We start from the raw sequence: 17,866 nt of genomic DNA, 5'->3' as shown, positions 1-17,866 counted from the left end.
GTTGGAACAAGAAATCTCTAAAGCCTTGCAGGCATCCTCACGTCACACCTCCTAGAGCCCTCCAGCTCCACCAAAACAGTGGACAAAAAGCAATGGAAATGGCTGTGCCACAGAGGAAGGCATAGCAGTATCATAAGAAAAGTGCATTCTGAGCCTTTGCTTGACAAACACATCAAGAAACTACATGGTATAAACTGGCATCCAACTGCCCACAGGGAATATGGGAAAAGCAGAGACTCAAAGAGGTGGGAAATCAGAGGATGCAGGTAGAAGGTCCCATTTCCAAGGCAGACAAATCATACAGCTGCATCTGCTGTTACAGCCTGCAGCATCACCCTTCAGCTGTACCATGTGAAGCCACAGACAATCAACAGATCATGTGCCATTTCACATAACAAAACATTTATATTTGTGTTGTCCTCCAGGCTGCATGCTTTTAAACTTCCAGGTACACAAACAACAGAACATGCATGCAGGCGGCTGTGCACTGGGATTTATCACAGTGGGAAGAAAGTACTCAGTTCAGACACGGAATCACACCATTCCACACACGCATGCTCCTGAAAGACTGCTTTTACAAAGTCTTTACTCTTAAAAATTTAAACAAAATGTAAAGTGACTGTAAAATTTTCTTTTATATAGTAAGTTATCCGGAATGTGCTGAGAAAAGTATGGCAATAAGAAAGACTGCAACAATTTTCACACTGTATAATACAGAACTTTGTTTTATGGTGGCTGAAAGCATTTTCTTTCATCCAGCTTGTCAACTGTCAGGAAATTATATGGATGTTTGTTCTTACATCCTGAGACAGAGGTTAGAAGCTCCTGATCCACTTGTCTAGTTTGATTCACTATTACATAAAAAGTTCACTATCTGTCCACAAATGATAGAAGCAGCATGTCAGAGGAAAATGGTATTGACATAACTGGGAAAAAAGCAAAATCAATTCTAATCTATTCTTCTCCCCACTGGATTGGCAGCCAAAAACTTCAATATTCTAATCCTGGCACTGAACCCCATTTCCCATATGAGAACATGGGCAACGCTCCTTTCTAATACCTGGGATGCCACATCGGCTTAAGACCTAATTCCTGCTCCCAGGAGGAAAATTTCTGTTTTCAAAACCACAGAGAACTCATGCTAGTCTTTGAGCCACCTGTAAACAATAATCGCGTTATATATGCACACAGGAATGTAAAAAACTCATCTGTTAACGCAGCCATGCACCCTCAACTGCTACCGCAGGTATCACAGCAAAGATGAAACTCCCTCCTCTTCACATAGACATTTCCATTGACATGAGGGAATCCTGAACCCTGCCTGTTATCCCAGATCAACCAGCTGATACATTTGCAGCACTTCTCAGAGTCTTTCCATTCACAGCATCTCCCTATGCGGCGAGACGGCAAATCATCAGACAAATCACCTATTTAACACAGAAATCCTGCTTTTGCTCCCAATGTCACGACCAAAGCATCCAGGGCTGCAAGAGGATGGGGCTCAGGCCTTCTCCAGCTAACTTGGTACAACACCGTCATCTAGTGGAGGCCAGCCTGGGGAGCAGGGGACCGGCTGTGCTCTCACAATGCCGCACGCCTACAGTGCCGGCTACCTGGTATGAGGGGTGACAAGTAGCCACCCACCTCTTGCTGCTTCTCACTTATAAGCTGTCGTGAATACTAAACAGGAATTACATGCTGTTCATTCTTTTTTATTGTCATCCTCCCCATAAACCCATGTTGAAAAGGGTATTAGAGAGAAACATGTTTGCTTCTGCCTTAACTGGAAGGTTCTTCAGAGCAACTGCTAGATCTAGGTCTGTGATTCAACATGTTTAAGCACAAATACTTTCCAGTGCTGGGGTGTTAGTACATTATGAATAGGCAGTTACCAAGCTTTGCTGGGCAGAACAGTCCTGTTCAGACAAAATGCTGCAGAAATAAAACCAGATTTTGTATGGAGATGTTCAATGTGAAACCCTTAAAATATTTTGAAAGTCTTAAGCAGGCCTGTCTTCTCCCCAGATGGCAAAGAGGAATATTAGCACCCACTTACAGGTGGTGAAACCGCGTTGCTAGGATCCCACTCCAGGTTCTTTAGAAGATTTGTTGTTTAACAATACACCCAAGTTCATCTCTTCGGCTTTCTGATTTGAGCAGCCCACTTGAAAAACTTCGTAACACACCTTCAGATGGCTCATTTCCCACAGCCCAGTTGAACATAATGAAGAAGTTGGTGCTTGCTTCATTTGAAAGATTTGCGTGCAGGTGTTTCGTGGGGGCAAACCGAAATACAGAAGCAGTGCACGTCAGAGCCTAGCAATGGCTAACCAATTTGCTAAAAAAGGGGTACTATTAGCAGAATGGGTCCAACACCTTCCTTCCGTGTAGCTATAGTGAACGGAGCCATATCTAGGTTTGTGTTAGCCTACTAACCTCATTATCTACACATTGTGACTACCAGTACAATTAACTGCCCAGGATTGTCTCAATTGAAGAAAAAACTTCATTATAACACCCTTCATCTGAGTTAAAGTTACTTTTTCTCTAAATACATAATTTAGTTTTCAAATGCCAACTTTATTACACTGATTCCTCAAGCCAATTTAAAGCGGAGAATATTTCAGAAGGAACATTACAAAAATACAGCTTGCTCTCAGAAGTAAGGTTTCTCCTGTAAGCTTTAGATAGCTTGTTTTAACAATGGAAGCTCAAGAGGATTTTTGTGTTCTTCCCTCCCCTGCTTTTACCCCAGGGAAGGCAGCATTGCTAATAAAACCCACAAAGATCAAGCCTAAAAATAAATATCTGCTGTCGGTCTAGACAGCTCTGGCTCTTGAAAGAATTTGATCTGGGTGGTAATTACACTTCACTTTCGATCCATATATGAATTCAGTACTGGCAAGATGTGTCAGACTTTTAACTTTCTATCCTCCCCTGATCCATCCATCAGCATTTACAAAGCATTCATCATAGCAAAAACAGTGCTGGAGATTCAAGGCCTTTGTTGATTCACCCTGCAAACAGCACAGACAACAATAGTGGAAGCTGCTTCTTTACATTACCCTGCTATCGCTCTTGCACCATGCCCAGAGAGAACAAGTTTAAGGATGAGAAAGCATCCCTTTTATTCATCACCTTATGTTATAAATTTGCCTGCTAGATTCTTTTAAGGTCTCTCAGGGAAGGCAGAATGTACATACAAATATCTAATAAAAGATATCATCTCTCTCTGAATGCCTAGTTTCCATTCTATCCTTAGACCACCATGACTTCAACATGGCTATTACATTACTAATAAGAACTAGACTGGGAGGTATCAATTTTACAAGAGAATACTTGTCTGATGATAACACCACCAAAATCTGGTGAACACTCTGTTTAAACACAGTAAGGAAAAAGCAAGTCCTGTTACCACTCATCTCCCCTGCTACTCTAGAGACTGTTTATATGTTTACCTCCTGGCCTTGAAGAATCAACATAGCAGCTTACTTAGTGCTGAAAAGATTTTTGTTCTTTTAGCTGGTGGCCTTTACAAAGTCCTGTCCTGAAGCTCCCTGTTCTTGGTGCAAAAATAGGGTAACAATGACTCTTCCAGCATCAGAGACTGGAGAGGTATTTTTATGACTGGATTTCCCATTTTGATCACAATGCTGTCCTGTCTAAGTTTGCTTTACTAGCTTCTAATTAGCACGTTGCCAAAAGATAAAGGTTTTTTTTATACTTAAAACAATCTTTTCCTTTTCTCATTGTTTTTCTAGCTATTTCCACCACTACAATTGTAAAAAAAAATAAAAATGGGGTAAACCAATCTAAGTCTAAATCCTTCCTTTGCCTCTCCACAAAACTGGATTCTTCTCTTTCATGGTAAAGATTTTCATTAATTTCACTTCAAGGAAAGAATTTCAAGGAGGAATAGTATTACTCATTTGCCTGCTGTTCTTGGCAGGCAGTGACAAGCACAGAGCAAAGCCACAGGTCCTGTTATTGCCTTCAAGTTAGAGAAAAAGAGAAAGAGAGCGAGAGAGAAACAAAGGCATTGCTGTTTCAGAGTTAGAGAGGAATGAGTAATGGATATTTTGTGGGTCACACTAACCTGTATGGACACTTCTGAGTTATTCTTTGAATCCTGAGGTCTTCAGGAGGTCACTTGTTTCTAAAGCATCCATTTACAGTAAACTTAGAAAACATACAGCTCTGGATAAAGTGAATCTCAATTCTCCTTCTACTCACTGTTGACGAATGGTTGCAAACATGTCAGGATCACTTGTCTAGTTTCAGGCTCTATTGTGAGGCTTTATAGCAACATAAGGCATTACAGATAAAAAAACATGTCTAAAGTTGTTTCAAAAAGTGAAGAAAATGTTTTCAGTCTCCAGGAAAACATATCTTTGAGAAAGAGTTGAACCTGAGAATGTCCACTGTTTTCAGTGGAGCTACAACAATTCATATCAGTTGCCTCTTACCTTAGTTTCCATTTTCGTTTCGATGTTCCTTGCTGAACTCAAGACAGACTGAAAATGGAAACACGATGTGTGTGTTAGCACAGCACCTAACGCAATGGAATCCCAATCTCGGTTTGGGCTCTCAAGAACTACCAGAATGTGCACAAGAATAATTAACAAAAATTAGCATGTTTAGGGGCCTTTTGACTAGACCTGAATACCACGGCTGTCTAGATCAGAGAAAGTGACAGCCTACAGACTGCATCCAACCTATGGGATGAGTCTGTCCCACTCCCAAATGATTTTGCCCCATAAGGTCTCTGGCTTATGATCAGAGGTGGATGTAGCTGTGGGAACTGGAGCAGTTATCATTCCCATCTGTTTACACCATCTTTATGCCAGAGTTCACTGGTCTCACAAGGAGGACTGGATGGTATATGTAGTCCTATACAGTTACCATGCAATATAGCTTGTTTTATTCATGGAAACTAAAATTAGCTGCAGTCTTTGCTAATATGTTACACTGGGGCCTGTGATAGCTCAAAAAAAGAAAGGGGGTAAGACAGAGGGGAAAGCAGAGATATGGCTTTTGCTGATGACAGCCAAACCTGCCTGTGGCTGTAAAGCTGATCCTTAATGCAATATTACATGGTTTAGAAGCCCTCCAAAAGTGCTGTTATATTATTTGGCCAGAAACTTGACACTCTTTGTCTAGACAATCCTAATTCTAGTTCACAATTCCTTCACTTGCACCTTAAGTAAATCACTTCATAGCCATACTTCAACCTTGCATGTCATAACTGCTTATTCCCAAAGCATTTAGGAGAGAGCTAGAAAGGAGCCGTGAAGGTTAGGCCATCAGCATTCATTTGCTGCTGAATCTGAGCAATCTCCAAGGGATCCATGACTGCAGTGAATCTTCAGTCCTGAAGGTTCTGAGGGTTTGTGATTGATTCAGGGGAGTCAGAACTTTACGTGTAGAATTAGTAGCAACTACAGACCAGCCCTGCGTGAGAATTCAACCCTAGGCACGCTGAGACAGGAGTTAGGGAGTTTAGGAAGGGTTGTGTGGCTACGAATACAATATAAGGAGGATTAATAATGTTATGAGCCACACTATTAGGGTCTAAAATCAGAAGTTTCCAAGAACCTGGAACACGTGAGAACGTAAGAACAATCACGCTGAGTCAGCTGACAGCTCCCTTTAGCCCAGTGCATTGTTTTCAGCAGTAAGGTAAAGAGTATAAGAAACAGGGTGTGTATACAGAGCTTTCTTCCCCAGGGACATCCTTCTACTCTCCAGCAATCAACAGTTCAGGACTGAGAGATCACACCAGAGCTCGCGTGTTTAACAGTCACAAAGGGACCTACCCTCCATAAATTACCCTAGTCCCATTTTTAACCTACAGACTTCTGACCTCCACACCATCTTGTAGCAGTAAGTTTCTAAATATAATTAGGAGCTGCACAGAAAAGTGCTTCCTTATTATTAGCTGTAAACACAAAATTGGTCAGTGCCATCCAGCTCCTGGCCAGAGCAATGCTCATTCCTGCACTGAGTACTAGACTTTATTAACATTCTCAGTAATTATATGACACCTTAGACTGTTTAAATCTTAATGATTAAACACAACCTTGAAAGAAAAAAAAAAAAAAGTGTTTTCAAGAGAAGGCAATGTTGGGTATCATCCAAACTGACTCCTCTAGCAATACTCCCTACCCACTGTCTAGACCCACGATATTCAGATAGGAATCTGAATCCTGATCACTACACTGGAATCTTAGGCATGTAGATCATCACACATCACTAGCCCAAATACCTTTCTCAGTGCTACATGCTGCTGCTTTTGGAGCAACGGGACAGCACGCTGCAAAAAGCTATATTAAAATCCTGTAACAGATGGAGGGAAAAAAAGCCTCCTTTGCCTTCTGCGCACAATTGCCTCAATCTCTCCCCACCAGAGCTGTTATGTCTCAAAGATATAAGCCAAAAGATGGCTGCACAAGCTGTGTTCGCTTCTGAGGCTGCCTACAGCAACCCAGTGGATAAACAACAGCCATTTCAGCTGAAGAATAAGAAAACCATTTAAGTGGCGTTTCCAGTGGAGTGCAAAGTGTCACAGGACGAAACAAAAGAAAAGCAGAACCTTCTACAAAGAGGGATTTCAGCATCTGCATAGCTTGCAGGAGTATTTCACGTTCAGCATCTGTCTTTGAAGGTGAAACTTTCTATACTGGTCACTGAGGGGACAATTACATGCAAGTAAATTGGCTCCATTAAATCAACAGGGTCTGAATCATATGGGGACAAGCCAGTGGACGTTTTTCTTCCAGAAATAAGCCGCTTCTATCATGGAAATAATCTTAATGTTTGCTGACACTGTAATTAAGAATTAAAGCTGCAGAAAAATGTGAGGTTTGCTAAAACACAATAGATATCTTTTATCCATACAATATATGGCACCAAAATATTCAGTGTTCTGGGGAGGATAATTAATCAGTGTTCTCTTGCTGAAGTTCTTTTAATTGTCTGTGATGGGCTGTGTTGGGGGGGATTATTCAGTTTCAACATGGAACAAGATCAGGCACCGTGGGGAATATTTACACGAATAAAGATTGCATGATCAAGATCTTTGATCTTGGAATAGCTATTCTGTAATCATCTGTAAAGCACCAGGAGTGCCCCTGGCACTGTATACATAATAATAAACGATTAACAATAAATCATGTAATTAAATCTTCACTTCGAACATTCTTTTCATAATTCTTGCCTCAGATTTAAGTTCCCACATCAGACATATTAGGTCCTCATAATATTATTAAAGTTCCTACACTTCAGCTTTTAAAATTCCCCTAGGGATCTATTGTTTCTTTGTTTAATGTGTTTATGAGCCAAAGGCTCCATTAAATACAATCGGGAAACTCCCAGACCTTTAAAAACTTTGCCACCAGAGACATTTCTTAGGAAACAGGACCATTTTTGTCATTCCATCGTGTAACTATTGGAAAGTCTATTGATCAGAGAAGTTCCAGGAGAAAAACAGGAAAAATACTGTGCCTCCCCTCCCCATCATCAAGGCATTAAGGTCACAAGGCTAGCCAAGGCAGAACTGCTGCACACATACAGTTTTCCTTCCCCCATTGCATCTGGTCATTCACATAATACAAAATATCCTTAATACGGGGTTAAGATTGCTCTTTATGCCTCATTTTGTAGATGCTTTCTGTAAGGACAAGGAAAAGACAAAGCCTCCTTGTATTTCCTTGGTCTGGAAGATAAGGAGGACATGGGCAGATGCTTATATTCGTGTGAACTCAAGCTGTACATTGTCTCCTACATATTTGAATGGAACATTACATCTGAGACAGGATATTTTGCCAAAAACAGTAGAAATTTTGAGTATCAAACACTGACTTTTAAAAGTGAATTCCCATCCAGCTTCAAAGGGACTTCATGACAAATATGGAGTCTTTACAGCGCACAAGAGAGAAGGATGAGGGCACTGTCCGTATGCTGAAGAAGCTGGAGTAAACCAGAGAAACTTCACGGTCTGAACCCTTATTGAAAATTATTTCACATTGCACTCTGTAATCCAGATAACCAGTGAAATCTGGTTTATTTTTGAGGGGTTATCTTGTCTGGCTGCAAGGCTCTTCTCAACTGCTCACCTTATTTTCCTAAAATAAATTCTGAATGAGTTTTTCTTTTAAGTCCCCTTGGTGAAGCCACAGGGGATAAGCTGGGCTGTTGTGGTTTATCAATTCAGCCTCAAGATTCAAAGAAGGCACAGAGCTAAGAGGGGAGTTCACACTTCTGTAAAAGTGTACCCAAGGGACAAACAGGGTTACTGTGTAAAAGCCCAAGTCTAAAGTGAGAATGCCTGGCATCAATCTGGGCGACATCATGCCAGTAAAGACGGTTCATCCGCAGTTGAGTTGGCGGTTTCTCAACATAGAAGAGTTAGAATCGGGGTTAGTGTGAGCCATGGGTGAAATGGAAATTCTTTTGGCCTCGACTAATGCATTTTAAGTGACTCCCACTTAAGGTCAAATAATTACAAGTTCTATTTTGTTAAACAGTTAAGAAAACAAACACAATCTGTATTAGGCTGGAAAGTTCTACATTCCAGTGAAGATGAGGGATGGTGAACATAGCCTGTGGGCCAAACACAGCCCACGCAGAGCTTCACGCTGTTGAAGCTTTCATCTTCAGCACCCCAAGGTACAGCCCACAGGGACTATAGGATCTCAACATGCAGTGCTCCATCTTGCTCCAGTCTAACACGTATCACATGCTAGGGCCTGTACCTTCCGTGAGCCGTACTGTCACACCACAACCGAGGAGGCTCCCCGCTTGCTGTATCTTTTAGTACTTGGGGAGCAGGGGACTTAGATTGGATTTCAAGAGGATGAGACCTAGGTGTAACTTACACAACCAGCAAGGTTCCCACAGGGCTGCTGCTTCTTCAGATGTTACTAATTGACAGTGTACATATTCACCCATCAGTTTGCTGATTCTTGATGAACGGCATTCTCATGTAAGGTATGTCCCATGTTAATATTCACAAGTCACGAAAAATATACAAATCAAGTGTGTTTCCCTCCTAAGTCACCAAAATACAACGATACACAAGCAAAACCATACAGGCATTGAGTATATGCCTGATTGTAAAGATGTCTGAAAAGACAGCAAGGAATAAGGTCATGCAAAGTTTCATATAAACAAGGGAATTTTTACAGTAGGTAATTTATGTCACATAACCCAGTATTAAACAACAAGGAGTGTTAGAAAAATGAAGCTTGAATAAATGCAGTTGCAGCTTTATCTCTGCAATACCTGTACAGGACTTCATGGTATAACACTAATGAAGAGACTTTGTAGCATAATCTACCTTACCAGATTGCCAGTGGAAAGTTATTATAGTTAATACAGATATGGTACCTTACTATTAAAAAAATCATACAGACAAATTCTCAAGAGACCTGTGAAATAACTAAGAACAGACTGAAATGCAGAGATACAAAGAGTTTGCATGCCAAGAGTTTTGATCAAGTCAGTTTACTGCCTAGTGTAGGTCCAGAGCTACCAGTACAAGAGCCCTTACACAAGTATCAGTTGTGCTGATGACACTCAAGTTATTTAGCTGTGGCAATAGAATAGGAAGGATTAGAATAAATTTGTAATTTCTCATTCCCAAATCTTAGGCCAAATCTGAGGATCACCTCTCAGTTCTTCGCCTAGTATTCTAGTCTGTCTTTTGAGTTACCTTTTGTTGAATTGAACTTTACAGCAGTATGATCAAGCATTGTCAGCTCTCTGTAGAGAAAGAAATTGAGTTATTCAGAAGAGATATTTATTTTTTTTTAAGACTGACACTTAAAAATATTTTTTCATCTTTTTAATATTAAACCCACACAGAAATCTTAAAACTGAAAGTTATTTTCTACTAACATTGCTCACTTTCATTTGCATTATGTATTGAAGGAAACTAAATTTTACCCCTCTAGGTTCAGTTTAATTCCTCCTCCAATAGCTTTGGTATTGGAAGTACCAGCTTCCTCCATGTTACCAGTGTAACAGTGGAAACAACGATCCACGTATTCATGGTGCAGCCTGCATTACTGCGCTCTAGGATTTAAGAGACCCTTTACAGGGGACAGCAACGTACCCTCTTTGCAGCTCTGCCATGGTCTCAGCATTCAATCTTGAACAAAATGTTTAATTGCGATATCCTGCTTTCTTTTCTTCAGATGAAAGAAATTAGATAATAATTTATAGCCTCCTTTGTAAATGCGCTCAGATTTATGAATGAAGCATTCTTCCTTCCTTGCTATTGCATGCCTGCAATGGCTTTCTGTCTGAAACAAAGGATGTTGCATTAGAAGGGTAACTAATAAGCAACCTAAAAACAAAAGGAACCTAGCCCGAGGTCAGCATGACCTGCAGTAATTGCTTCTGCTGCTCTTAGACACACACCAAGGATTAGCAGTCACCCTACACAACTGCCTAGAACAGCAGAACAGAAAAAAAAAAAGAGAAAAAAAAAAAAGAGATAGAAAACAAAGCCTTTTGTCCCAAGCTTACTGCTCAAAGACACAAAAAAAATACTAAGTTCATACCTAACTTATAAAGCATATTTATTTGGAGAAAACTCTGGGAAGGAATCCTATGGAAATTAACCCTTGCTTCTCCAGATGCTATTACTACACGCACAACTTCCAGATTTCTCCAGAAATTCCTAGTCCTTAGAAGCAGAAAATGTTCTGATTAGTTTCTCACATAACCATCCAACCCATAAATGCCAGAGCCAGACTGAAGGGAACAGTTATGCAACGGGGCTCTGTGGAAGAGAAAAAACTGCCCGAGGCAAATTGGCTGCTTACATCATATATTTTCATGCTCTGTTTACAACCTCTCTGTATAGGAATCTCACAGTTCTACTGTATAAGACGTGGGCGAATATCTTCTGATGAAATAAGAAAAAACCCAAACAACTCATTGAACATTCATCTCAAATTTAAATTGAACATAGTCTTTTAAATGTCACATGTTTAGCTGAGGGATTTTTTGTCCGTTTGTTTTTTAAAATGTCTAAACCTTTAATAGGTTCAGTATGACAAGTAGGGATATACCCCCTGGGAATTCTTTTTTGAGACAATTCCCACCATGTTCAGTTCTTCTGAACCCCCTTGTATATATTCCTGCTTCATATCAGTACTAACAAGCTAAAGAAGGGACTCTGAAACCTCCACTTTTCACTAAGGGAAGTTTGATGTTACTTTAAGAAGTAGCTTAATGAACATTTTTCCCCAATTGCAGTGATGGCCTACACAGCTCCTATTCCCTGAACGGCCCAGAGAAGTGATTCAGATTAAAGCTACAGATCTACTTGTGTCAGTTCCCCAAGCTCAGACACTGCAAACAATTCCTATTTAGGCCCTGCCAGCACTTTTACCAGCAGACACTGAAAAAAACTGAAGATTTCCTGGAAATTCTCCCTCATCCATCACGCAGACTCGCACCTATCAGCTAGGCATGCAGGAGACGAGAACTCAAGCAGTGCGGTAACAGCAGGTTTCAAAAGTGGAAACAGAATATCAGGTTTCCTCCAGAACTAGAATATCCCTGAGCACAGCAATGCAGGAAGAAGGGGCTTCATCTCCAGCTAGAAGAAAATACTACAAAGACCACATTATATGTTACATCTCTGGACACTGAAAATTTTGGAGCCAGACTCAAATTTTGATATACTTTTTGCACACAGAACTCCACAGCTTTAGCTATTCAGCCATCATTTAACTCTCATCAGAAATAAAAATCCTAGGGATTAATGACTAACATTAGCACAATGCAACTGCTAATGCCACAGGCAAGGCTTACATTAAACAAGAAAACAAGTGGGTGGACAATTAGTTCAAAGGATGCTCTGCAACTCACATTCTAACACACCTCAGCACAAGGAGAGTACTTCCTATGGTAGAAACAGCTTGAACAGAAAACAAACGCTTCAGAGATATACCTGCATGCTAAGAGCAGGCCAAAAGTTAAATCCTTCCTTCTTTATGAAACAGCCGATGAGAATAGGTGTTTTTGAAAAGGAAACCATGTACCCGACATTTGTCCTACTAGTACATTGAGATTACCATCAGCTGCAGTTTGTGACTGTGGTTTAAACAGAGTTTCAGAGATTTGCTTGATGTGGCAGGTGTCCACTAATAACTTTATTCACGCCTTCTATGAGATCAGTGCAGTCTCTACAGAAGCTTCATCGACATGTAGATGTTTAAGTGTTCACTGATGCTTAAGATTGCTTTTTTCTTTTAAAATAACCTAATTACTAGTTAGTTGTTTCATTTCTGTTCTCCTCTATCAGTCACAATAAAGAACATACTAGAGTATATTCTTGAAGCTGACAGTTTAACTAGCTATAGTTAAACTATAAAACTATATAACTAGCTATAGGCTACAAAAGAAGGAAAATGCAAGGGAGATTTGGTCAGTTTCTGTTTATGTCCTTAAAATTTACTTTTTTTGTGATCAAATGAGCTACTTGTATTGAATCAGACATATTGCTTGCATCCTTTCCAAAAAGGAAATCAAGATTTTAAGAGAACTGTACTGAAAAAAATCCAGAGAGTAGAAGAGACACTGGATCAAAACCCAGCAGATGTCTGTTCTAAGTGTGATGATGATACTATTTCTCTGTGTGACTGACTTGTCTTTGTGCAGCTGTGCCAAAGAATCGCGCTCACCCTCTTTTCAGAGCTGTGTATCAAGACTGGTACCAGAAAGATAAGAGCAGGCTGGAGAAATGCCTGTCCAGGAAGTTTCATCCCAGAGATGTCAGAGCCCTTCACAAGACTGAAACCTTGTAACTTTCCTGGGGGACAACGTACTAAAACAAAATCCAGAGGAAAACAGAACTAATGTGAAGTTACACGGTAAACCTCACATTCAGCACCTGAAACGCCACAAGTAAAAGCTTAACATTTAATCATGAGGAAAATCTCAATTAGCTGGTACTGAGATTAGAGCCTGTGCTTTATGGATAGGACCACATAAATACAGAAAGAACTCTGCATATTTGAATTACACCAAGAGGCAGCAATAATGATCGGAAGGTTTGGTATAAAAATTGTTAAGAATTGTGTTAAATTTAACTATAGTGTATTCTCCTGGGTTGCAGCAGGGCTTTGGATCTCTTGCCTTTCATAAGCAGCACCTCAGTCAACAAGAATTTAGCTTGGAGGAATGCATTACAAATGTAGAACAAATCAAATTAGCTCTCAGATGTTATCTGTTGATATCTCATTTCTTCCTCAGACTTCTGCTAACCACTGGAACGCAACATCTGGGCAGTCTGGGGAGGCAACTGTTTTACTAAAAAGTACTAAATATAGGTGCTACAGAACAAATTACAACACACTGCTTTACCCCACCACCCACAGCACAGGATGAACTAGGAAGAGTCACCTGCTGCAAAAGAAGTTAATTAGGTCTACCTAGCCTGTGTCACCTTTACAGCATAAAAAGCCAACTTAATCAGAGCAATTACATGCTAAGGATGAGTGACAAAGTTACAGTGATCTGTTGCAGATGTTATTTAAAGAAATCAAGATTTGGAGCACCATTTACTTGCTTCAAATTTTTTCCCTGCCACAGAAATTTGAAGGCTCTGGAGGAATTCAGTAATGCATTCAATTACGACAACCATAGGCTTCACACTTAATATTAGACATATTTTAACTTTAAAATTAGAGCAGAATACTTTTTTCTTTTTTAAAAGAAAAAGTTTGCCTTCTTTAAAGTTCTTTGTGATTTCCACAGAACAGATTGGGGAAGGGATTATGTGACTTCCTCGGTCAAAATTTTACACAGCATTTCACACTGATTAGCATTAAGTGACAGGCTCCAGTGACATACACATTTGATGCAGTGATTTACATAAAACTAGAGGTTTTACTGCCCAACAGTTTAGCAGATTCAAGAAGAGCAAATGAAAATTTACTGTAGCACGCCACAACTGTGAATTCTATTAGGTAGTGATCAGACTATGAATCATTTAATAAACTGTGCCATTACTAGCAAACACTTTTGCAGCCTCCTTACCAGCAAAGATGATAAACTGTTTGACAAGTGGAAGCCTCAGTTCCATAAACTCTATTGCAATAGTGGATCAATTTTAGCTTCTAAAGGAGACCTTAGTGCTGCAGCCTTAATCCTGTTCCTTTTTCACATCATTCAGCTGCTGCATAGAAAGTTTAAAACAACCGGTGAAAGTTCTTTGATCAAATCATCTGGAAACAGGCTGGGCAAAACACTAGAACATCTACTGAGGAAAGCAACTACGTACTGACATGGGCTTTGGCTGACATGAACCAATAGACTGTGATCAAAGAGCATCGTGTTTGGCCAGCACAGATGCATAAAGCATAGGTCTTCATCAGACAATTAAAAAAATTAGACAATTAAAAAAAAAAGGGTTCTAAGAACCTAGAGCAATTTTCATCATTAAAACCAAAGAGAAAGTGGAAATGCACCAATTATCTGAGATATTAAAGATATTTTATGATCTAAATATAAAACACAGGTTAGGCTTACTGAAATTTCTGGAACTATATTAGTTTTCAAGAACTATTTTGTGTTGCCACATGAATACTTTATTATTTTCACTAATAAGAAAATTTATCTTTTCCCTTTAAGGTTTATGCTATCCCTTACTTTCGGAATACAAAAATGTATAAGACTGAAAAACACTGTACATACGCTGCATCAAATTACATCCTTCTAATTCAGAAAACGTGCTTACACTGGAATATTCTGATCTCTTCCGAAGATTTCCGTACGCACCTTGAATAAGTAAGTCTCCATGTTTACCGTGAACCATACAGAGGAAAACATTGCTAACCCCCCCCTTCATGATCAGTCATTACCCAACTCTTCCAAAGGTTTATGCAGTGTTTTCTGCAATCGTTTGTCCACCCACACAGACAGTCAGCACGCCTAGTTCCTTGCTGTTGCAGGCAATCACATCATAAACCGATCAAATGCCATTGTAAAACTAAATAGGCTTTTTGGCCTAAGTTTCCAAAATTTGGGAGTGGGCCTCTCTTCCATTCAAACTAATTTGGGTAACAATGAAAAAATTCACTCATAAACAGGGTTTCTGACTACATCTTTTTCCGTCAGTGGTTCTTGTTTTCCGCTCCAACCCACATCATCTATTCTCTTCCTTCCACCCATTCTTTCCCCCCCAAAAAAGGCTGGCTTGGACACTGTGCTTCAATTTTCTGTAGAACTTTCTATTTTTCTTTTCCATTCTTTTTGTTTAGTATATGAAAGCAGCTTCCTGTTTAGAAACATGGGAGTCCTACACCCTCAGTAATGATGTATTCAGCCCATCAATGATCTTGGCATGAATGCCTTAAACCTTACTAAGCCTGACGGGATTTTCTGTACATGTCATCATCAGAGCAAAAAACAATGCACAAGGTTTGTCTTCTTGCACTGAATCAGCTCCCTTCCCAGTGCCATAGTTATAATAAGAATTCTAAGGGCTTACAAGCCTCCTTCTCTTAAATATTTCAAATTATAGATTTCCAATGGCCACAGAACAAGAAGGGAAGCACCAAGGGGGGATGGTGTTGTTGCAGAACTCCCAACATGATCAATACCGTTCTGCTTTTCCAACCCTGAGTCCCTGCAGCAGTCTGGCATTGCTCACACCGCTTAAGTCCTACTATAACCTATTATCTAAATCCTGGGCTTCTCCTGTGCTGGGGAACAGGAATGAAACACATAATGTAATCTCTGTTCAACTTTAAAAAAACATCCCCCAAAGCCTACACAGGACCTAGAACAAAATTCTGTCTTGTTCAGATACATAGACTGGATCAAAATCTATTTCTGTGGGTTCAAAAGGACAGCAGCGTTGGTGATGAAATAAACTGAAGTATTTGTGAGTTTAGTGTGCCTACACTCATAAATGCAGGCTGTTCCCCCTGCTGAGTATTAACTGCAATGAAGTTCTCCAGTGAAGTTACTGGACAGCCATACAACTACCACTTGAACCAGTGGGTGCAGAAGCAGCCTTGCATACCACACACAACAATGTGCTGTTCTTCTCCAAGCAGCGTTTAGCAGCAAAGTGGTTAACCACAATTTATTCTATATGGCATAATTCTTCAGTTAATGCTACTAGCAAAGCTGCTAGTCTGCAGTTCGTGCATTTTAAAATCTGACAATGCAAGGCACACATACTGTTTTACTTTAACTCTTTGGGGGGCTTGGTCTGTGCCTACATAAACATCAAAACATATTTTGATCTTTACTTATGGGTGAGCAGCAGAGTTAATTTAAAACTGTCAGCAAGTGCCATCCTAATTAAAAACAAATGACTAATTGTACAACTACAGGGCCTGTTGACACAGGCTACATACATCAGTCAGGCAAAGCAATCCAAGCTTGACTTTGAGGATATGCAGCACCATCTAGCGTCCTCCATGAGTTAGATTCAAAAATCACTTTTACAATGAGCCCACGTGGAAATTTCACAGGCAGCTGACACTCTCACAAAAGCAGTAAGACACCAGAGGTCCAACCATACCACCACTTCTGAAAAAGGGAATCACATAATAAAAATCTTCTTAAAAAGATCTGTTGAAGAGTCAACCGTTTGCAGGCAGAACAAGAAATTCTTTAAAGACAATAAATTACTCTGCCACCTATCAAAAAGATGCAGTCCAAAGGCTAAAAACTACCACAAGGCTACTAGAAAGGCTACTACTATCTATAGAAAGCTACTAGAAATAAAAAGACAAGCTTCAAGAAGCTGAGTAATATTAAAAACTCTGGTAGGTTAAAAACATAAGACAATATGAAAAGGCATTTGAGAAGTATTGAGAAATCATTTGAAGAAAATTAACAACAAATTCTTTTTCAAACAGATCAGGAGTGGGAATCTTAAAGGGTTAGTACAGGGAACAGATGATCAAAGAATAGGAAGAACAGTAAGAAAGAGACAAGTCTGCAGAAAAGCTTTTTAAATGTACTTTTTTTTAATCCACATTCATCATGGAGGAGCTCAGACTGGCTCCCACTCTGGACAGCCCACTTCAAATTAGAGGGTCAGTAAGAGACGCTACTGGACATTTCAGCAACATACAGTAAGAGATCTTTATAATCCAACAGTAAACACCCAAGAACTCAATTAGACAATAATTGAGCTAGCAACCACCATGCATAATCTCTCACTTAAAACTGCTTCAAAAGAAACAGAAGGTGACAAATGAGAATTTTTGAAAGAGTTCTACAGGGATTCAGGTGAGTTATGTCAGGTGAGCCGACCTCTTTCAACTGTGCTGATACTCTGTAATATGGAATTACTGGACATATAGATAAATGTGTTATGCTGCCAAATACGGCTTAAGTAAAGGACATGTAGACCTCACATCTCTCATCGTTTTCAGAGAACCTTAAGTGTTATTAAGATATTCATTTAAAATTTATCAAGGTAAAAGTTCTGATGGACTAACACCTTGTGTACCTTGTGTCAGTCCTCCAATACAAAAATCATGTACTACAAAAGGAATGGAGCAGTTTTCATCAAAAAATATTAAACAGAAAATCTCTTTGCAACCTGGAAAAGAGAAAACTGAAGAACAATTAGGAGTAGAAAAGACGGAGAGGTAAATGTACACTCTGCTATGTCTGAATAGCACCAAGCAAACATTGTCTGTCATGCAGAATTAAGAAGCATCACAGGAAAGTGACACGCAGCAAATTCAAAACCAAGCCCAAACTGGACAAAGCCAAAAGAAGCGTTTCTTCAGAGAACACATGCTCAGCCTGTGACATACTATAACAATACATAGCCAGGGGCTTACCAGACTCCTAAAAGGGTGCAGACTAATTAATGCAA

The sequence above is a fragment of the Charadrius vociferus genome, unplaced genomic scaffold, assembly GCF_000708025.1.
Source record: "Charadrius vociferus isolate BGI_N301 unplaced genomic scaffold, ASM70802v2 scaffold257, whole genome shotgun sequence".
NCBI classification, from domain to species: Eukaryota; Metazoa; Chordata; class Aves; order Charadriiformes; family Charadriidae; genus Charadrius; species Charadrius vociferus.
This window is presented reverse-complemented; position numbering follows the sequence as displayed.